Source organism: Ovis canadensis, chromosome 3 (assembly GCF_042477335.2).
Source record: "Ovis canadensis isolate MfBH-ARS-UI-01 breed Bighorn chromosome 3, ARS-UI_OviCan_v2, whole genome shotgun sequence".
Classification (NCBI taxonomy): Eukaryota; Metazoa; Chordata; class Mammalia; order Artiodactyla; family Bovidae; genus Ovis; species Ovis canadensis.
Window position 1 is genome coordinate 118,908,748 of NC_091247.1, and position 23,128 is coordinate 118,931,875.

The 23,128-nt window shown below is 42.3% G+C and overlaps 1 protein-coding gene across 1 annotated transcript in view; it reads left to right on the forward strand.

The window, feature by feature from the left end:
- Positions 1-8,879: 8,879 nt before the first annotated feature.
- Positions 8,880-23,128, forward strand: part of NAV3 (neuron navigator 3) — a 902,370-nt gene continuing 888,121 nt past the window's right edge. The window contains exon 1 of the mRNA XM_069584096.1: positions 8,880-9,561. The gene's annotated coding sequence lies outside the window, so the exon portion shown is untranslated. The remainder of the gene's footprint in view (positions 9,562-23,128) is intronic.

A 23,128-nucleotide genomic window follows, 5' to 3' on the forward strand; every position in this document is an offset into this window, starting at 1 on the left:
GTTGGTGATGGACAGGGAGGAATGGCATGCTGCAGTCCATGGGGTCGCAAGGAGTTGGGCACGACTGAGTGACTGAACTGAAGGAAGCTTTTAAATAGTAGATGTTAATGAAACATAAATTAGAAATATGTTAGCTCATTTTCATCAAACATGTAGACTGAACCCTATATGTACTGTATTAGGAACTCTGAGTTTTAAAAGTTTCCATGTAGTAAATCAGATTTACAGTGTAGGTTCAAACACATTTCTGTCTATTTATTATGTATATAGCTATATATATTACATAAATGTAATATGTAGCTTGAATATTTGGGGATTGCATGAAGTTATGGGGAAAAAAGCTGTCTTCAAGCAATTTTTAAATAGTTATTTTGCCTCAGGCTTATATCTGCTATTTATCCATTATCCACATTATTTGTAATAAGTTAACTTTTCTATGCTTGAATTCCCAACAGCTATGGTTAGCTGGGCACTCTGTGAATGGAATAAGCAAATCAATAAGGTGGTCTATACTGGTGTCTTAGTCTCTAAAGGCAGCTTGCTAAAAACATTAGAAGAAACCAATAATTCATTAATGGAAATTAATGAAATTCCTCCCCAAATGGGCCCTTGTCAATCCCTTGGTAGGAGAAAACGGTATACTCCTAGCACCGGGCTTGATGTAATATAAATAAGTAAACTTCCACTAATACCTACCCGCCTCCAGTGACTGTAAGAGTTCAGGACTATACTATTGCTCGCCTGTTCCATATAAATTCCAGTTAGCACTTGGAACTTTGGATGCACAGAAAACACAGAATTTCCCTTAGGGGAACCAAATTTTAGAAAGATCTATCGCTTTGAGGAACAAAACTCTCTCCTATATTTCTGAACTTTTCGCATATTCAGTGTAGACGCTCTACGGGGCTGAATAACTAAGAGGGGAATCCTAGCTCTCTGTTTATGACTTATTTTTACTTTGAGTGTTCTGTCGAAGTGTGGTTTTATATTTACTGATGAGGACAATTGAATGTTTAATTCTTCAATTGAATGTTAAATTCTCAATATTCGCCTATATATTGAGCTATTCAAACAGAAATTTCCTTACCTGATTCTTTATTTCTGAAAGAAAAGAACATTCTCCTTGTGTTCTCCTAGCAAACACATGTTGAATTTTTATTTGTGTTGCCAGTGTGTGGCCAGAAGTGATTAAGTTGTCCTAAGTTTATCTTTTCTCTATATCTTCTGGCATGTAGGAAAACAATCACTCTCTGTTCCATTTTATTTTCACACTAACTAGTCTTCCATTTTTGCTTGTTTCCCCCCCAAATTAAGGAATCTATGCAAGTCAAAGTGGACCAAATACTGGAAATCAAAATCTTATCCCCTCCTCATCACTTAGAAAATTAGGATTGTTCTAACAGAAACAGGGAAGTTGCTTTGAAGAAACTGAATATGCCTGGCTTATTGTGATCCCAATTTAGCTGGTTATTTGTAGGAACATGTGTCTGCTAGGGAATTCTAAGTCATAAAGCTTAAGATAGGTGCTGACTTCTTATTTAATGATCTGGGTGTGATTCAGGGTTTGGGATTGCTTTTTCATAAGAATTTTTAAGGAAACCTTAGCATGGGTCACTGGGGTCAGCATCCATAAAGATTTAGCATACGGAAGGACATTTTTATGGGTTAAAAGTTCATGGAAACAACAGGTAAAGATGATTTAATGATAGGAAAATATATGAATAATCTCACATATCATGGTTTCAAGGGTTACGTTCACTTTACATTGTCTGCTAAGTTGTTGCAGTTGTGTCTGACTCTTTGAGACCCTATGGACTATAACCCACCAGGATCCTTTGCCCATGGGATTTTCCAGGCAAGAAACCTGGAGTGGGTTGCCATTTCCTTCTCCAGGGGATCTTCCCGACTCAGGGATCGAACCCAGGTCTCTTCTATCTCTGCATTGGCAGGCAGGTTCTTTACCACTAGTGCCACCGGGGAAGCAAGGTTTAGAATTCTACTCTTAGTTTGGAATACAGAAAAGTATAAATTTACTGGTCCTGGTGTTGTAGTGGGTACCTCTGAGGGGCTCACTCAACTGCTTGTAGCTCTTAAATCTGACCATACAGAAGATTCTCGGGGCTGCGGCTCTCCTGACCAACCATAAGGGTTGTCATGAGGCCTCTGGGAGAGAGAGAGAAATGTGATTGAGTGCAGATGAGCCAGGAAATGCAGGCCTCACAGCTGGTCTGTCTTGCTCATTGTCTTCTAGGTAACCAAGGCTATAAGCAAGAGGGAACAGGAATGGCTTGGAAATCAATTTGCAGAATATTCAAAGGTCACCATGGTACAGACTAGTGTTCTGATTACTTGCAAGATATGATGTGCTAAACTGTGTTTGCCTCAACTCTAATGACAATAATTGTCCTACGAGAGGGGAACACGTTGCCAATCTCTTAATGGTGTTTAGACCAAGAAGCTATCTTCAGCACCCTCATTGTAAACTCTTTTCGTATTGTTCCTTTGAGTCACTTACTTTGCAGAAATTTTATTTATCTCTTCTTTTTTAACTATACTTTTTGTTTTGAAAAAGTTGCAAATCTGCAGAGAAGTTATACGTCTATTACAAATTATTTAGATTCACCTACACACACCTTTCATTAATGTTCATCACATTTGTATTCTTTCTCCATATATGAAACATAAGTCTTAAAATTTTTTAAAATTGAAGTATTATTGTAGTTGACTTAAAGTATTGTGCTAATTTCAGATGTATGGCATAGTGACTCAGATATATGTGTATATATATTCCTTTTCAGACTCTTGCCTTGTAGGGTATTATAAAATATTGAGCATAATTCTCTGTGCTATACAGTAGGTCCTTGCTGGTTACCTATTTTATATATAGTAGTATGCATATGTTAATCCCATCCTCCTAAATGATCATATTCTTATTCTTATATAAAGATAAGACATTCATATTCTTACATAAGAATAAGAAACATTTTTATTCTTATATAAGCACTGATTATTATTATTTTTATAGCTGTTTCAGTGTCACGTCAGCTGAAATCTCCTAAGAACAGGGATATTCTCTTATGTAACCTCACAGTTACTTTCAAATTCAGGTAGTAATCTATTTTTAACAGTCCTCTGATTTGAAAATTTAGCTTTTTATTATTTTTCCCAAAGAGATCTACTCCCTAATGAAACACCCCAGCTGTTTCTCTGAAACTGACACTCTCCCAGTGAAGGCTGTCTTGCCAGTCACAGCAACTCCCTTCCCAACTATTCTTACACGCCCTTTCTTTTCATCGTCTTTTATCTACTGTTCGTTCCCTTACATTTCCCTCTCTCCCAAATGATATTTCGAAAGGCCACTTCCTGCTGTTCATCTAAGCAACTTAGTTACATTTCTCAGAGCTGCATTGCTTATTTAAGTATATATGCCTTAAAAAAAAGAAATCTAGGTGACATTTTGCTGTGTGGTGGAGACTATTATTTCCTCCAGCCTTGAGAGGAGGAGACTTCATTCAAACTTTAAGACCTTTGGAGAGTAAGTGGTTCAGTGGTGGATGTAGTAATTAACAATGTGGCTATTTGAAAGAGCACAGGCAAACATAGGCTGGTAGCTCACTCTTAGAAAGGCTTTTCTCTTGTCAGTAACTCAGCACCCGAGGTTTCCGCAGGCATGTGGGAGCTCTTTTAGGATCTTCTCCCTGGAGCTCTCATCTGTTAGAGCAGAGAAATGCCATTGATCCTAAAGTAGCCTTAGAAAGAAAATGCAGTTTAGCAGTCTATTTCGGAAATTTTCAAAAGCAATTGCCAAGTAGAGGCAGGGTCTCATACTATTAAAAAATAAATAAATAAAAAGCTTATCCCCAAAAGATCCTCCCTCAAGGATCCAGGTTAGTAGCTTGAAATCAATTCAAGCAGCTAAAAGGATGAAAGGAGATTTCATGGTCCGGGGTGTCTTCTTTTGAGTGCTCTGGTTGGGGGTTTTCTTTGGCTGCCTGTCTAGAGGCAAAGATTAGTGACACAGTGCTTGCTTTCAGTGACCTGCACTTCTATGCTTTTCTCTGGAAAGCAGCCCAGGCAGTGGGAATGGGGGTTCTTTTAACGCTGTGGATTAGGATGGACCAAGTTTATACAGCTACATTTACACCAAGGCACTAAGAAGTTTTTTTTTTTTGTTTTGTTTTGCTTTTTGAGAATGAACAGGTTTTTCTTTCTTCTTCAAGCAATTACAGGAAGAATGGTAGCCTCTTTGGGAAGGCAAATGGGCTCATATGTGTAGCCAGAGAGGGCAAAATTTTCACCAGCAGTTTTCTTATACCCTGGATGTGGTGCTTTGGTTTGAGGAGAGAGGGACTGTCTTTTCTTTCTTTACTTTTTCCTGGGGTTTTTCTGCAATCCAATACAGGAACTTTTTCCAATCACATTCATTACCATGGTGCCCATAGCTTTTAGTGCTGAATGCCAGAGGTTTTTTTCTGACCTGGTAATTCAAAGTACGTTAAAAAGTATGTATTACACAATCTTCCTTATTTTTTTTTTAATTAATTCTTAAGGAATAAGTACAAGAATAATCATAACAAGCTTGATGGAGCCAAACACATTGGTTTTATTTTGGGACAGGTTCCTTTTGAAAACAAATCTCAGGATTATTAATGCTTAGTTACGGGGCTGGGGACATAAGAAGACAGTGGTTCTCAGACTGTGATCCCTGATCCTACAACATCAGTATGACCTAGAAACTTGTTAGAACCACCATGATAGGGATTCAATAGATGCTTACTGAAGGTAAGGCTGAGTTCTTAATTCCAAGGGAGAATGATGCCATTTAATACCATGTTGTAAGGCATGTTGCTGCATGCATGCATGCTCAACTGTCTTCAACTCTCTGTGACCCCCATGGACTGTAACCTGTCAGGCTCCACTATCCCTGGAATTCTCCAGGCAAGAATACTAGAGTAGGTTGCCATTTTCTTCTCCAGGGGGATCTTCCCAACTCAGGGATCGAACCCACATCTCCTGCATTGGCAGGCAGGTTCTTTACCACTGAGCCAGGAGGGAAGCCCAAGCTGTAAGGCAGTGGTTCCCACACTTTAGTGCACATCAGAGTATCCAGGAGGACTTGGGGAAAGACCACGTTCTGGATCCCAGCAGAAGCATTTCCGACTCGACAGATCTGGGGTGGGAGTGGGAGTCTGCATGTCCAACAGGTTCCCAGGTGCTGCCTCTGGTGCTGTTCTGAGGACCCTGTGTTGAGAACCGTTGGTATAAGACCATTATCCTCAGAGCACAACATTAGAATCCCCTGGGGTTGCTTTTAGCTGCAGAAAGGACTGGGCCCCAGCTAAACCAAATCAGAATCTCTACAGGTGGGTCTGGGCTTGGTGGCCTTTAACATTTCCCAGGTGATTCTAAGGAGTGGCCACGACTGGAGTCTGCTGCAGGTGCTCTCAGATGTGGTCCTCAATCCTGCTTGTCCATTAGAATTACCTGGTGGGCTTTAGCACCCTCGCTGCCTGGATACCAATCCTGGAGGTTCTGATATAATTGCTTCCAGGTGCAGCATGGGCATTGAGTTATTTGAATGCTCCAGAAGTGACTCTACTATGCAGCTAACAAGTGAACGACTGTCCTAAAGATACCTTCTAGCTGTAAGAATGTCATGATTTTAGCATAATCCTGCATAAAGGTCACAACATTCATGGAAAAGGAACATTCCTATAGAGAGGTACTAATTTATTCTGTCATTGTATGGTTCCCAAATTTACACTCATTTTATGAGCTCTGAGAGTTGGTTTATTTATAACATATTAGCTGAACTTTTCATTGAAGCCTTATCGCAAATGTCTATAAAATCTACTTTTTGAAAAAACTCACTTCTGTTAAATATAAAAGAGGGAGCACAAATAATTTTTTATCTACCATACCTTTAATGTTCACATATTTCCTTGCTAGGTAATGTTTACCTCCATTATAGTATTATAAAATGTAGCATAGTGGAAAGGACGGCAAGTGAAGAACTCTGGCCCTGTCACCGTAGTGGATGTTTACCTGTCTGGTTTGGTTGGTTGGTTACAAATTTACATAACATGAAGGATACCACACACAGATTGAGTATGGCCGCACAGAGATGACATCCAGCAGTCAGAGAAGGCCCTCACCTCAGTGGACCGCTGAGTCACGGGAGGATCAGTAAAGCCTTTGAGGCCTCAGCCCTTGAGGCAGAGTCCCTTCTGACCGGAAGAGGAGTGAGAGATCAAGCGGCATTCATCAAAGTAACAACAACCCATGAATATTTAGGTATAAATTAAACACATCATACCTGTGGTAAGCTGTCTTTGTGGTGCTGGCAGTGAAGCATAAGCTCCCTCCCTTTGCTCCACAAGAGCCACCAAACAGCTGTGTGCTGTTAAGCAAGTGACCTCACTTTTCCTCGCCTGAGCTTTCGGGTCATGTTTATCTTGCAGGGTTGCTTTGAGGAATAGGGGAGGTAAGAGTGTCTGGCTGCTCTAACAAAAATATCCAAGGGTGCTTAAATGACAAATGTTCATTTCTCGTAGTTTTGGAGGCTTCTGAGTCCAAGATCAAGAAGTCAGATTTGCTGTTGGGTGGGGACAAGCTTCCTAGTTCACAGATGACCATCTTCTCGCTGTGTCCTCCTGTGGAGAAAGGGCTGAGGGAACTCTCTGGAGTCTCACACAGACACTAAATTCCACTTCTGAGGCACTATCCTCATGACCTAATGCCCTCCCCAAAGTCCCCACCTTCAGATACTGTCACACTGCAGATTAGGTTTCAACATACGAATTTTGGGGAGATACGAACATTGTTTATGATAAAAGACATGCAAAGCATTTAACCCACCATCTGCTAGAAGTTCAGAAATATTCTTTTTTCCCCCTCTGCCTTTCTAATATTATTGTGTGCGTTAGTCCCTCAGTTGTGTCTGACTCTTTGAGACCCCACAGACAGTAGGCCACCAGGCTCCTCTGTCCATGGAATTCTCCAGGAAAGAATACTGGAGTGGGTTGCCATTCCCTTCTCCAGGGGATCTTCCTGACCCAGGGATCAAACCCAAGTCTCTTGCATTGCAGGCAGATTCTTTACTAACTGAGCCACCAGGGAATTACTACTTCCTTTATGTCACTTGGTCCTTCGTCTTTACCATCATCACAATGAAAAATGGTGTCCGTCTTCCTCTCCTTCTCTCTCCCCATCCGCCTCCACATTTATTGAGCTGCAATATCTTGGCCAGTGTGCTAAGTAATTGGGGATGTGGTAATCAGTAAGCTATAGTCCCTGCCCTTAGCACAGCCAGTCTAGTGAGGAAGCAGACAAACATGCAGCTGTTATGCCTAAGGTGTCAAAAGCGGGCACAGTGGCAGCACAAGGCGTGGTGTAAACTCAGATGTGGGACCCACGAGGGTTTAGGGAGGCATCCTGAAGGACCTGAGTTTTCTGGTTGATCAAGTTATCAGATGTGGTGATGGGGAAAGTGGGGGAAGGAATTCCTGGCAGAAACCAGCGACTGTTTGAGAAAACATGGCATCAGTAAGTTTGACCAGCTTAGCAAATGCAGGGTAGGTGTAAAGGACGAAGCAGGAGGAGCAGGCAGGGGCTACATCATAAAAGATGATTTTAAAAGGATGGGTCCCAGATCCACAGCATCAGCTTGGATCTTGTCAGGACTACAAATTCTTCTGCCCCACCCTAGACCCATTAAAAAGGAAAAGTTGAACAGGAATACGGGGCCTAGAAATCTTTGTTTAATAAGCGCTCCTGGTTATCATTTTGATGCATGATAAAGTTTAAGAAACCCTGTACTATGCCACAGTAAAAAAATTCGGTTATTTCCCTGAAGGAAAAGGAACTATGGGAGGATTTAGATAAAACTATTGTTTTTTGCAGGCTAACTCTGGAAGCAGGGTAAAAGCGAGCATGATGGATGCACGGAACAGGTGTCACTACTGGAGATAAGTCCATAGGGAGAGACAGGGAAGAAATTTAAGACTCGAGTTAGAATGTAGCATCCTTGCTGAGTGCTGGGCTTCTGAGAACGTATAAGGTCTAAGAGAAGGATTCATGTCTCCTGCCCACAAGGTGTTGATAATCTAGACTGACTAGATTCATTCCTTCTGACAATACATTCTACCAATCCAACAGAGTGCCATCCCTGTTTCTGGAGTATCTGCTACTCTTTGCAAGGGGAACTCTGTGAAATCCGCTTGATTGATTTGGACAAGACCACAGGGAGGGTCTCCTTGTTTTTTATCCCCTTGCTTTTTATTCCCCATTGTGGAACTGTACCACAATGGCTGTTTACTATATATGAAGCAATGAAAGGTAGTGGTTACAATAGTAAAATAAATTGGATCATAATTTCTCTGGTACTCGTACCATGATGGCACTAAACCATGTAATTTATAAACACATTCTGCCTGGGCTGCATGTTGGGAATAGCACAAATCTGAGCCTTCTTTACAATAGCAGTAAGAGAACTGCCCATTGAAACCGGTTTTCCGCTAGGCATTGACGAGGGCCAGCCAGACTAGATGTTTCTTTCTGATAGACACATCCATCGCTGTAGAGAAAAGGTGCCGACAGGAATGTAATTTGTCGGATAATGCTGGACCAGAGGTTGGATTCTGCCTTCATGCGTATTCTCCACGGCTGGGAGGGAAGGGAAAAGGAGGTGCTTCGCTAGCTGAGAGGAGGAGAAAAAGAAAAATTATTATTTTTTTTTTCAAGATATTTGACAGCTATATCTTCCCGCCACCACCTTCCTTCCAAACCCATCCGGCTCCGCTTAGAGTCTGACATAAAAGGAGTGACCCCCTCCATTTGTCTCTCGGTGCTTTCATTGAAAAAAGTCGCTGCACAAGGACGGAAACGAGCGCTGCTGAAAATAGGTGCAAGACTTGTTGAGCATACAAATCATTTCCCCGCTAGTCTCCCAGGGAGGGGAAAAAAAAATCCCTATCACTCTGCTTGCAGCCTGTGTTCTGCATTCGAGAGAGGAGGCCGGGGCCAGTTTTGGGCGCTCCCCCAGTCGTCCCCGCAGAAAACTTTTCTCGCAGGGCTGGCTCGGGCCGCTGGGCGGGGGCGCAGGCGGCGGGCGCCCGGTGTGCCGCTCTCGCGGGCCGCGGCCCCGACCTCGCGCCGCGCCTGTCTCTTTAAATTCCAGCTGCGCGGCCGGGAGACAGCGCCGCCCGGCGCCCAGGCCGGCAGGCGGCGGCTCGCTCGCGCTCCCGCTCCCGCTCCCGGCTGCGCGCCGCGGAGGGCTCGCTCGGCCCGCGGGCTGCTCGGCGGCGGCGGCGCGGGGCGGGGAGGCGCGGCCCGGCCGAGGAGCGAAGAAAGAGCGAGCCGGGCCGGCAGAGGCGCCGCGCCCGGTCCCGCGCCCGCGCTCGGCGGCCCCGGCGGCTCCCTTCGGGGGTGAAGAGGATGTGCCTGGCTGCTGGCTTTCCCCCCCGCCCTCCTCCTTAAGACGATTTCCATAGTAACCCGATCAAGTGGCTCAGGATCGCAAACCTGAGGATCTCCGCGGCCCGCCGGCTTGACCTCAGTCAGGTAACGCTCGGATCTCGTCCTCTCCCCTGGCAAACGGCTGCGCTCCCTCCAAACTTCCTTTTGTGGACAATCGCCCAGCCCCACGCAGCCCGGGGTATTTGCAACAGCGTGCTCCTTCCCAGGTGCCTTCCACGGGTCTCCTCCCCTGCTGCTCCCCCAGGACCCACAAGCACCTTACTTAATATATACATAATATATAATTGTATAATATAATTTGTATACAATTTTTTCTTGGTCGCCCCCTCCCCTCCTCTTTTTGATTTTTCCCATCTCTGCGCTCTCGCTGGCTTTTTCCCCTGAGACTAGTGATGGGGGCGCGGGGAGAAGTAGGGGCGGGGGTGGGCGGCCAGCGCGGTCCAGGGAGTGGCGGGCTCGGGTGGCTGGGCTCCGGCGGGCTACTTTGGGCATTTGGGCGCTGGGTGCGCCGTGCAGGGGTCGCGGGGAGGGCTGTCAGCCCTAGGGCGGCGGTACCGGGGAGCCCCGCGTCTCCAGACGGGCGAGCGAGGGACGCAGGCTTGGGGGCCGATGGAGCGCTCGGCTGGGTGGCTGGCGAGCGTCCATGCATCATAGCTCCCCTTCCTATTCCCCCGCCTCTCTCCGGGTTTCTCTCTTTCTCTTCCCCCCTTCCCATTTCTTTCTTCCTTTTCTCATCGCTGGCTCCATTATCTTCCCTTCCTTATCTCCCCCGCCTCGTATCCCTTTCTCCTTTCCCTCTTAAAAGAAAGGGGAATGGTTTGTAACCTTTGGTTTTGCCAACATGGGAAGAGCGGTGAAACCTGCAGCGTGGCCACCTCAACCTGGTCGTTTCCCGACTCGTCTTCATCCATCAACATATTTGTTTCCTGAGTCTATTGATCTCCCTTGATTCTGCAGAAATGCGTTCTGAGCTGGGCGTCTGTATGTCAAATCAAGAGTTCGGCAGCTCGCTTCGGTGCTCGCAGGAGGACGTGTATTGTAAGGACTGCTTATGTTTTAAATCCACATAAGCCGTGGGTGTAAAGAAATCTATCGTTTTTTTTTTTTTTTTAACCCCTAGTTTATTTTCTCGAGGAACTTCCCTCTTAGACTGATAGACTCTTTTCCCTCTTTGATATTTAATTTTAGGAGAACCGAGAGACAGGTGTGTGTTTTTCGTCTCCCAGTTGATTAGGAACATGCAACTTCTATTACCTTAATTATCTCCTCTTTAAACCTCATTCAGTTTTGCGCTTCTTAGTCCCTACAGTGAGTCGATAGAGCATAACTAAGGTTCAGAGGCTTGCTTCCAAAACTCCAGGCTGGGTATGAAAACCAAGTAGGGGGCCAGGACATTGGGACCTGCCAAAGAATAGAAAAGGCGTAGCAACTCTAGTGTAAAATACCTAACTAGATTCAGACTTCGGTACTGAAGACATGAAAATACAATAAAATGAGATTTTTGCTTTTGGTTCTTAGCATGTGTATAACCATACTAGGTAGGTATAAGTTAAAACTTACTTGGAAAACAGAGCCCCTATGTAGTACAGAACCCATTCAGCCTTGTTTATGTTGAAGTGATTTTCACCATGGTTTTATTTTTCTTTGAAACTTAAGATGTCTGTATCATGTGAAAACAAAGGGAGAAAAGGAGGATGACTTCAATTTTTACCAGAAATAGGATTTATATGGATTTCCTTTGTTTCTTAAAAGATCTACTTGTTATGCTCTCAAGTTTTCCTGAGGTCAAAATATTTCAGGGGTGAAAGCAATGTTAAGCAATGATTTTCCTCCACTGTTTTAGTGGTGTTCATAGTTTATACAGAAAAAGGTCTCAGTTTTTAGAGAGCCCCCCCTTGCCTCCTTTTCCTTTGTCTGCACATTTGTTTTTAAATTCAACTTTTAATATAGAATAAAGGATCTTGGAGCAGAGAATCAATCAGGAAGAAGAGAAACTACTGGTATAATGGAAACTATACCAAAACCAAGAAAAGATAAATACTGCCACGCCACCTCACAGTGTCTTTGTTTTTAGCCAATTAAGAAGCTGCAGCTGTTCTAAATGGATTTTCCTCTGCTTAAATCTGTACCTAATACTTTTCGGACCTGGGGTCGTAATTATGCAGTTTAGATGAATATTTACAAAAGACTTAAATCTCCTTGCCAGTGATATCTGAAAAGCACAGTTTTTTTTTCCCTACAACGTTTTCTTCTAGTGATTGCTGATAGTAGTAATGATCATATGTGATTGCTTGCACCTGACTTCTGATTTTTGGCATTCTTTAGGTTGGGTGGGTTGCTCCTGACACATTTACAAGATTCTCCTAGCATGCTTCTTGGAACTTGAATGTGCAATTAATTGTATGTACAATAAAATGTTCATTTTTGTTGTTGTTCTTAGTTTAAGAGATGGCTTGCCCTTCTGGACATTTAATGTTTTGATGTGATTGCTTGTGTGTGTGTGTGTGTGTGTAAAGGATTTAATATAAAGCCTGTCCTGACTAAGCCTGTGTGATTTGAGGTTAAAAGGTATGTTAATGACAAGACATAAATTATTCTTATTTATAGTACATGGATCCTAAAACTGTTTTCTCTTCCTTGTGATTGCATGTTTATATGGATCACTTAATGAAAGGTTGGGAATGTTATCTGTTCTATAATAGGAAAAATATCCCTCAAGTTTACTTACCTCAAGTCCCCATTTTTATCTCAAGGGATTAATAGATATTTTTCATCTGATATTTTAATAGACTGTATTGCTGAGCACTACTAATTACCAGGAATGTATTTTGTTAATTCTGACATTGGTATAAGACATCTCTCAAGTTGTCTGGAGGGCTGCAAGTGACTCATCCTTGTAACCCATGGCAACAGGAAATGGTTTTCCTGGGTGGAAGCTGAAGTGTGGACCCATATCCACACTTTGTCATCATTCGGGGACTTGATAGGAAGAGTGTGCTGCCTCTTTGGTTTGGACTGGCGTTGACTTTCTGACTTTAGTCAGAATAACAGTTCCCCTCTTTGCAATTCCCTTTAGCTCCTCATTCACTTGAATATTCTAAAATTCTCAAAACACAAGTGAGTTATGTTTTTTAATTTAAAAGTGTTTATACAGAAGTGCATCTGTATAGAATAGCACCCAATCCAGCATGAGAGGCATTGTCAACTTTAAAATGTTGAGAGTCGGGGAGGTGTGTTTATAAATAGAAGCCAAGAGGCCAAGGTTACATTCTCCACCGCATCACAGAGTGCTTCTTGGAGCAGCTTCCTTGTTGACAGATGTCACTTAGCTTTGTTTTTCTTCCAGAAGAAAAATGGGCATAGTGATGTTTTTCCTGTTTTTTTGAATTCTCAAATATATGTGAATATGACATGATCATGTACATACAAGTGTACATGTGTAGCGGTGGTGGATGCTAAAACACACACACACACACACACACACATGCTCAGAGGCAACAGACAAGACTTCTGTCTCAGGAAAGGAAGTGTTTCCTTATACCATTGAGATATGTGTAATGATGCTGAGTATTTCCTTCCATTCAGGAAAAGGCAAATACATTCCTCTGTTTTGTGGGTATGGGTAGTCAGTGCTCAGTGAGTAATCGTATAATTGAATATGCTGAATAATCCCAGCAGGTATCACCCTTTTTAGTTACAGGAATGCAAGTGAGGAATACATTCCTTTTCTTTTTTTTTTTTTTTAAACCATTTAAGATCTCCTCCCCCCCTCCTCCATTTTTTGTAACAAAAAAGCAATTTTCTGTTAGGTTAAGTGGACCTCAGGGTATGAAAAATCCCCCGAGCTTTCTGCTCAGACTTCATTTTTTCCTCCCCAGTCTGACTGTCAACAGCAGTGTGTGATATGTGCCTTAGGTGGTGGAGTTTCCACAGGTCATCCTTCTTCTCTGGCCCAGATGAAGTCTCAGGACAAGTACTTCAGTAACATAGATTCTGAATTCAGTGCATCACTCAAGCTGGTTATGTAACTCAGTGGTCTTTTTTTTCTCTTTAAGCTCGAGGTCTTTATAATTATGTCTGTTTACTATTGTATTTCTCCAAACATTATAATTTTTAAAATTAGCTTGGTCCCTATGAGAATTTAAAAGCGGCTTGTTCATTATACAGTGTTTGTACAGTGCTCTTTTTAAAATCTGTGCAGCATTTTCATAAGAGCTGTGGCAGTTGGGACCATTGCTGGTTGTGCTTCTTTGGTTAACTGGGGCTTGGAGATGTCAAGGTCTGGAAACACTACCAGCAACATAGGGCCAGAGTTTTCTAGAGAGAAGACTGGAAGTCAGCGTTTTTGATAAATGGTAGAGAACAGTTCAGATATAGTCAAGAAGATTTGAAAAAAAGTTTCTATATTTAAAAATCTTTCTTTGTAGCTATTTATATGCAGAACTCATATCCAGCTTTCATTTTTTTTTCCTACTGGGAAGCACCATTGAAATCTCCAGTCTTACTTGGCTTTTGGTAGGTTTGAATGCATAGTGTTGAAGAAGAAATGATTCCTTTTACATACTTGTATTATAGTTATAAGCATGACCACAAAATCATACCATTAGTTTTTTCCCCCGAATCAAAAGAAATATTTATGTTATTGAACTCCGTCTTAGGCCACCTTATTAAGATGGAATCAGACACCATGGCCGCCTGATTATATTGATACATTTTAAGGCAGTATTGCACAGCGCTTAAAGATGTAGCTTCTTGAGTAGACTGCGTTGGGATTTGAATCCCAGCTCTGGCACTTACTATGTAGGTTACTTTTGGTACTTTTCCTAATCTGAGTCTTAGTTTCCTTCTCTGTAAAACAATTGTTGAAGGATTTTTGTAAAGACTAACTGGAAGAGGGTGTTGCTAATAATATTGAGGACTGCTTCTGACATCTAGCACACATTGATTTATTATTATTGTTCCATTTTGACAACAGCATTATCAGAAGTCCAGTTCTTTTTCAGTTGAGATTTTTCCTTCTGAGTCTGAATGTGCTTTATAATATTTGTCCACTTAAGAGCTGTGCCCTTTTCTTGCTCCCCCCACCCCATGCCACTTCCCACCTTAGCTTTTCCTGACAATTTCAAGGTGAAAATAATGATCAGGTGCCTGGGTGATAAGAATGCATTTATTTGGGAGGGTTTAATTCTCCTTATTTCCAGAAAAGCTTATTTTATATTCAGTATCAACATTATCCATGGACTTTTTAAAAAATTCACAAATTGAAACTCAAACTCAGGATTAGCTCCAGTAGTGCTATATTACATCAGTTTAGAAAATGACAAACATAAAACTTACGTAATGCTTCAGTTTCACAGTGCTGTTTGCTCACAAGCCACACCTGCCTCTTATTATCCTAATGTAATCATAAAGCGACAAACTTTCGCTAAAGAAGGTGTCTGAATAATTTTTCTGTATGAAGTCACTTGAAGTCTCATTGATGAGAAAATGTTGTTTAAATATTTGTTTCATCCTTTTTTTCCTTTGTGAGCTCCAGTATAAAGAGCTGCATTGAGTAGGTCAGTTTCTTTACATATTGAGAGGTTGTTCTCTGCAAACTGAATGTTTTGGGTTAGTATACCTCTTTTTAAAAAACTTTCCATAATGAAAAAAAAATTAAAAACCAAAGTAGAAAAGACAGTACAGTGGGTTTCCAAGGACCCATCGTTCCACTGCAACAAATTAGGTAACAACCTCTTAAGAGCCGTCCTAGTTCTGTGATTCTCTGACCATGGAAATTCTGATTCCTTCTGGTTTTGAGAATCCAGAATATCTGCTTTTAAATAATATTGACACTATTGTCAGGAATATTGATACTAAAGTGATAGGGTTATTATAACCCTGAGAATTTAATGGCAGGTGAACAAAATGATACGTGAGCAATGTGTTGGGATTAGTTTGGTTCAACAGACATTTATTAAATATCTCCCTCAAAGAAGTTAGGGCTTCCCACAGGGCATGGTGGTAAGAAATCCACCTGCCGACGTAGGAGATGCGGTTCGATCCCTGGGTTGGGAAGATCCCCAGGAGGAGGAAATGGCAACCCATTCCAGTATTCTAGCCTGGAAAATCCCATGGGCAGAGGAGTCTGGCAGGCTGCAATCCATGGGGTCGCAAAGAGTCATACATTACTGAGCATGCACTCAAAGATGTTACCCAGTAGGATTGATCCCATATCACCATATTTAAGATGAAATTCCCTGGTGGTCCAGTGGATAAGTCTCTGCTTTCATTGCCAAGGGGCCATGTTCAATCTTCCTTTGGGGAACCTAACATCCTACAAGCCATACAGTGTGGTGAAGGAAAATTTTTTTTAAAAAAATTGGGCTATAATAAACTTCTAAAACTGTACTGAACACTTTCATTTGGAAGCTTATTTTAAGATAGTAAAAGCCAGCTTCCAAGACGGTCTCCAGTGATTTTTGCCTTTTGCTGTTCATTCTCTTGTTACTTTTGCACATTTACAGGGTGTTTCTCTGTGCCCAGTGAAATATGGCGGATGTGATAGTGTGTGACTTGTGTGGCTAAGTTGTAAAAGACATTGCCCCTTGTGCCTTGCTCTCTTGGATGACTCGTTCCTGGAGCAGCTGGCTACCATGTTGTGAGGATACTCAAGCTGGCCATAGAGATTCCTGTGGCAAGGCAGGGAGGCCTTCTGCTGCCAGCCAGCACTGCTCTACCAACCACATGGAGCATCAGCCTTGGAAGAGGGTGTTTTTAGCCCCGGTAAAAGTCTTCAGATGACTGCCGTCCTTGGTAAAACACTGATTGTACCCTTTTGAGAAACCACAAGCCAGAACCACCTAGCTAGGCCACTTCTGAATTCATAACCCATAGGAACTGCATAGGTTATTAAATGTTTAAAACTGCCAAATTTTGGAGTAATTTGTTATGCAGCAACACTATACAAACCTTAAACTGCCTCAAGATTGTTAGTATATAAATAGTTATGATTGTTCTTTAGGTAGAAGCATCAGTTAGTAGAATTCTAGCTGTGAGACTGCTGTTTAAATCTGCATTTAGCACAGTGAATTTTTGGCAGTCTAGCTTCCTTTTAAACTTTTAACTCCTTGGAATGAATCTTCTGTGGACATTATCCATAATTAAATGAGGGCACGAGGCATGGTGTCTCTTCTTTCATTAATTGCTCACCTGGAACCTAATCTCAGCATTTCTGTTTGGCAGTGGATCTGTTTAAGAGGGTGGGGCTGGAGGTTGAGGGCTGGGACGTGCTTTAGCTGATGCTCAGGTAAACTTTAGCTAGTATTGTAATTTACTTTGAGTGTGTGTGTACTCAACAGTGTCTTCTCTTTGTGACACAGTGGACGATGGCCTGCCGGGCGCCTCTGTCCATGGGATTTTCCTGGCGAGAAGCCTGGAGTGGGTTGCATTTCCTTCTTCATGGGATCTTTCCAACCTGGGGGCTGAACCCATGTTTCCTCCTGGGGCAGGCAGATTCTGTACCACCGAGCCACCTGAGATTCCCCAGTTTACTTTCAGATTATCCCCCAGAGAGTTCCCCCGACCCTCAGACACGCAGGAAGACATTTAAAATTTTGGCTTTCATTGCCAGAGAAGTTTTCGTTATCTTCTGAACCAGGCAAGATTAAAGTGCCTCAAATAAAATATGCCCCAATGAGGCCCTGGTGATGTTACCTAACGTAGCCATTCTTCATGGATTTGTCTGTACTTCTGGTCTTTTCTGAATATTGTTAGACTCAGACAGTAAAGCGTCTGTCTGCAGTGTGGGATACCCAGGTTCGATCCCTGGGTCAGAAAGATCCCCTGGAGAAGGAAATGGCAACCCACTCCAGTACTCTTGGCTGGAAAATTTCATGAATGGAGAAGCCTGGTGGGCTACAGTCCATGGGATCACAAAGAGTCGGATATGACTGAGCAACTTCACTTCCCTCCTTAAGCATAGTTCTGGGTTGTACATATCAAACTTTTTTCTCTTAAGTTTAAGGGAATCTAAAAATTGTATATTATTATGGGAATAAAAGATTCTGTATAACTATGACATTTTAGTACATACAAAATGACATGATTTAGAAAATCAAAAAAAGACCATAACCTCACTTTTTACTTCATGGATCTGTTTAATGCTATCTACATAAAATTATCATCCCATAAAAATTTAAAGGGTGACTGAGTTAGAGACCTGGGTTCAATCCTTGGGTTGGGAAGATCCCCTGGAGAAGGAATGGCTGCCCACTCCAGTATTCTCACCTGGGGAATTCCATGGACAGAGGAGCCTGGCGGGCTACAGTCCGTGAGGTCACAAAGAGTTGGACATGACTGAGTGACTAACACATACAAGTGGATATTAGGCACTTGGAGAACAATAAGAAGTAAGGTTTTCAAGCCTTTATATTGGCGTCAATATTATTTTCATAAATGAACCATTAGTCTTATGCTTTGGAGCTTAAGGTTTTAGTATATTTGCTTTATAAATTGTCGGGTAGGGTTACTAATAGGATTGTTTTGCCTCTGAGAATGTTTTCAGATCCAAGTTTTTCTCAGTATAAAACAGTGATGGTGTTCACTGACCTGTACCAATATCATGCTCTCTGGGAATTGAAATTGATTTTTTTTTTTTTTGGTCCTTGGTATGTGCATTTGCTATTTGAACAAGCATCACCTGAGATGGCTTAGGAAAACCAGTAAGTAGATGTTCAGAAATTAGTTTTTAAGACATCACAGATGAGTTGCATCACAAGCCTCAGGAGAAAAATAATGAAGTCACTAGGTCTTCTTGATATTTTTATGTTTGAGCACAGTGTGTGATAAGAACTACCTTTAGAACTGGGGATAAGCAAAATGTCTGGTTTTTCTGTTCTTTTTGAAAATGTAGAAATTAAACTACTATTCATTGCCGGTCAAAAGGCTATATGGCAGATGTGTAGTCTGGGAGTGTTTTCATAAATGTCTTCTGCTAAGCAGGTTTTTGTTGGATAATGTAACTCATGTGCTTGTTTTATGTTCTTTGCACACTTGATGTGGCTTTAATTTACTCTATAAAGTAAGCATGATTTTTAAGAGAAAGTTTTAGATATATGTTAATTACTTTCTGTACTGTGATGAGGATAACGGGTACAGAAATGAATAAGATAAGGTCCTTGCCCTAGAGGAAGTTGGGATGTGCTTAATTAATTTAAATTTTTTTTCAGAGTATTTAGCTGCTTATTTATGGTGGACTTTACAAGTTAGGGTTAGGCTGCACTCAACACAAAATCCAGTTCAATTATGTTACCATGATTGAGAGTTATCCTGAGTTCTACACTGTTAATGAATGCTAATACTCTTTTGAAGGTCTCCTATGTATGGCCTCAATAACCACAAAGGCTTTTCTGCCTACAGCAGATAAACTCTCAATAATGTCACAGGAAGTTGCATTAAAAATTCTGCCAGTACCTATTTTTTAACTGACTAGCTAGTTGTGTCTGTTCAATGTATTCCCTATAGGGCAAATGTCTGTATCATACTTGGGAGATATATATATATATATATATATATATATATATATGCATGCCAGAACGGAAATGTGTCTTATGATTGTTTAAGTAAATTTTCTGATATTTGTGCTTTTTACTTGCATGTTCTAAGAATTGAGGTGGGGATTAGATAGTATGTTAGAATCCCAGACATACTTGAATCTGTTCTGTCAATTACCTCTGTGCCTGTGCAGGGCCCCCGGGGAAGATAAATGCAGGCAATAGCAGCCAAATGGTAATCAGAATACCACTTTATTAATTGCTTGAGCTGGGGCCGATTACCCTTGATGCAGGGCTCTTTGGAAAGAAGTGGTTTGGAGCACATACTCTTGGCTTGAGTCCAAATATATATGTATTTAGTCTTGCTATGTTCTGGTCTAGCCATAGTTTGGGAAGGAAGTCAGGAAGAGGAAGAAATGATCATGTCCCAAGGGGGGTCCTAATTTCCACTTAAAAACCATGTAAAACTAGGAAGGAGAAAGAGAGAGGGACTAGATCTCAGTTTTGTTCTCTTTAAAGCATGGTGACCCTGCTCCCTCGTGATTAAACTCCAGTCATTGTTTTTCTGTCTGACCTACTAGAAGAGCAATTCCTCCTTTGAAAGGGGTGGACAGAGGAGCTCCTGATGAGGAGGGAGAGATCCAACTGGACAGATTCATCATAGTCACAGTCACTTATCTGAAAGCCTAGGGACAAGAAATATTTCAGAATTTGCACTTTCTCATGTTTTAGATAGAGAGGAGTGTATGTGTGTGTATGTATATCTGTATATATCATGTAACAAACCCAGTGTGACCTGTGACAGCTTCTCTTGGTGTAACATATAACTATTTCCGTAAGAAAATCCTTGAATATTCAGAATAAGTGAGCGTAGTGGACAGAATAATGCCCCCTTCCTAAAATGTCCACATTCTAATCCCCAGAGCCTATGAATACATCACCTTTCATGGCCAAAGAGGACTTGACATTTGTGATTAAGGTTTAAGGACTGGGAGATACAGCCATGATGCTGGGTGGTCTGTGTGGGCCCTGTGCAATCGCAGGGGTCCTCGAAAGCAGGGGACCTTGCCCAGTGGTGGTGGGAGGAGGAGGTGTGGTGATGGAAACAGAAGGTGCTACCTGGCTGCCTTCAGAAACGGAGGAAGGGGGCTGGGGTGAAGAAATGCAGGTGGCCTCCAGAAGTCAGCAAACACAAGGAAACGCTGTCACTTCGAGCCTCCAGACAGGAACGCCGTCCTGCTGACACTCTGGTTTTGGCTCAGGGAGCCCACTGTTGCACCTCTGCGCTCCAGAACTGTAAGACAGTAAATTTTTTAAGCTACTACATTTGTGGTAACTTATTACAGCAGGTGGTACAAAACTAATACAGGCTTCCCTGGTGCCTATAATGCAGGACACCCAGGTTTGATCCCTGGGCTGGGGAAGATCCCCTGGAGAAGGGTATGGCTACCTACTCCAGTACTCTTGCCTGGAGAATTCCATGGATAGAGGAGCCTGGCGGGCTACAGTGCAGGGGGTCGCAGAGTTGGACACAGCTGAGCGACAGTAACACGGATGCAATGAGATAATGACTGTCGCCTTGTTTTACTTCAGGTCTAGTTATGCGAAACCTTTGGACTCGCAGAGCTTTTTAGATTATGAATTGCACTTAGGAATTGTGAGCCTGTAAAAGAAATGGAAAGTCTTGATGTTTTAACTGGCTGACCTTACGGTGTTTGAATTAATCATGGGATGAAGAGTTCTTAGGAGGAAAGCCTTTTAGTTGTTATCATCTGAATACTCGAGCCTCTGGTGATTTCTTTGTATGCGTGTCCATTGCCTCCACAGACCTTACACTGGTTGATGATGGCTCCGGCAACTCGCCCCTGTGGACCTTGGTTCACCTTGATTTAGATTAAAGTAATATATATGGAGGGACTCAAACTCTGAATGTAAATGTTCATGGTCCTTGATGATGGTATTTATTACTGGGCAGCTGCCTCCTGTCCCTCCTTCCTTGTAGTGGGGTTGGAGGGGAAATCATACCGCAGGATGATTTTGTGAGTGTGGCTGTGGGGTTGCTTCTTCCTTCTGGCTCTGAGAAATCCATCCCCTACATTATAAGTTGCTAGTGTTGGTGTGGCTGCAAGGGAGGTGGCATCTGGGATGAATGTCTCAGCACAGAAAGGCTGCATGCCTTGGGCTCATCCACGGACCCCCATTCTCAACCATTTAATTACATTAAGTGAGGAAGAAATGTCCATCTTCTGCTCCTTCTCATAGCAGAATCCAGGGCAAAGTCTATGTATTTTGAAATTTTCCCAGAAAATAACCTGCAAAGTATAAAGCATACTTTAGAATACAAGACAGCAATTCTCGCTCAAGAGGCAATATTTGTTTTATTTTGTTGTGAGGCTGCGTCCTTGTAGTAGATGCCATGATTCTGGAATTACTGTAGTTGTCTGATACACGTTTGAAGGTTATACCTTCGGTGAAATGTTTCAGCATGATGATGCTAGACTAGCTCTGATTCAAATTAAAATGCTAACATCTAGCATGTATCTTACACTGTCCTTGATCTATAAGTGAAACTTCAGGAACATCATTTCCCTGTTGATTCCTTGGCTCAGGTGCTGGGAGAGTGAGTGTTGCCTTGCCTGGTCCAGGGTGGTGTGGGTGTGTGGTTGTGTTACTGTTTTCCTTTTTTCTTCTAGAAAATTGGTAGATTTTAAGCTGTGGTTTATGACCAAATATGTGTCTTTAAACGTTTTTTCTCACTAAAGACTATATCTCCTCTTTGTCCTCACAAGCACATCACCCTTACCCATAACACAACCCTTTTCTTCCCCAACATTTTCAGTAGGATACATCTGAAATCTTTTCTAAGCTTCTGATGAAAGTGATTATGAATCAGATACAACCTTACAACGTACCCCAGACAAAAGACTGTGTTGAGACTTCATTTCTGTGTCATCAAGAACAAGATGGCTAGTTGTGCAAAGTTTTGTGCCCAAATGAAGATCTAGAATATTGGGAATTCCGGAGAGAAATTTTATTTGAAATCTGTCTTAAAATTTAGCAGTGATATATAATCATAAATTGGTTTTCACGCTTATAGACTCTACTGAAATTACTATAAAGTAGTCTCAGAACCTAGGGAATGTGTTATTCTTCACACCACAATGTATTAGGCTTTGGGCTGTGTTCTGGGTTGTAACTGGCCTGAAAAAGGATCTAGACTTTGCCCTTAATGAGTTTATGCTCAGCAGGTAAGGTAAGCCTTGAACAAAGAAAGAGGTAGGAGGCTAGTTCTCTGGACGATTAACATGTGTCCCTGCAGAAGAGCAGATAAAGGAGGGAGGGAGGCTTCTTCCAGATGGGAAGATACAGTGTGCTTGATGGAGGAAGTGTCATTTGAACCATGAAGGTCAGGAAACCATTCATGCAAAACTTCATCCGTACCATCGCATACGGGCCTCCAGGACCTAGCTCTGCCTCCTCTTGCCTCTGGCCACCTTCACCTTCCACTCCAGCCACACTGAGCTGTTCATAGGGCTCTACAAGCGCCATGCCCTTCACACCTGGGAACTACGCTAACAGCTCTAGTTGCTGTACAATGAGAGTTCTATGTTGAGTAATTTTTTTTTTAAACTCCTCTTAAGACATAGACGTGACTTTCGGTAAATGACATCTTCCTGGTTGTCCAGTCTTGCCATCCACAAGGTCCTGGAATTCCCGAGCTTATATGTAGGTGATGTTGTTCAACTCCAATAATGCCACTTACACCATCTTTGCTTATTTTTTGAAGCATCTGTCCTGCTAAAGGAATGACAGAGAAAATAGTTGTTCTTAAGGATCTCACTGCTGGAGAGACTAACAAACAGTTTTAATGCGAAACTTCCATAGCCGTACTAGACTAGTGACGAGGACGCCTGGGAAAGCAGGAGTGGGAATGACCGTCCCTCCTGCTGGTGGGGCCTCAGGGGTGAATGCCCAGAGAGGAGAGGCTCAAAGTGAGTCATGAAGGATGAGTGGGAACCTGCCAGATGGACACAATGGAGGAGGATGTTTTGGATGCGACTCTGCAAGTGTGCAAAGACATAAGGGAGCGTGAAAAGTTAGAACACAGTCAGTCCTCA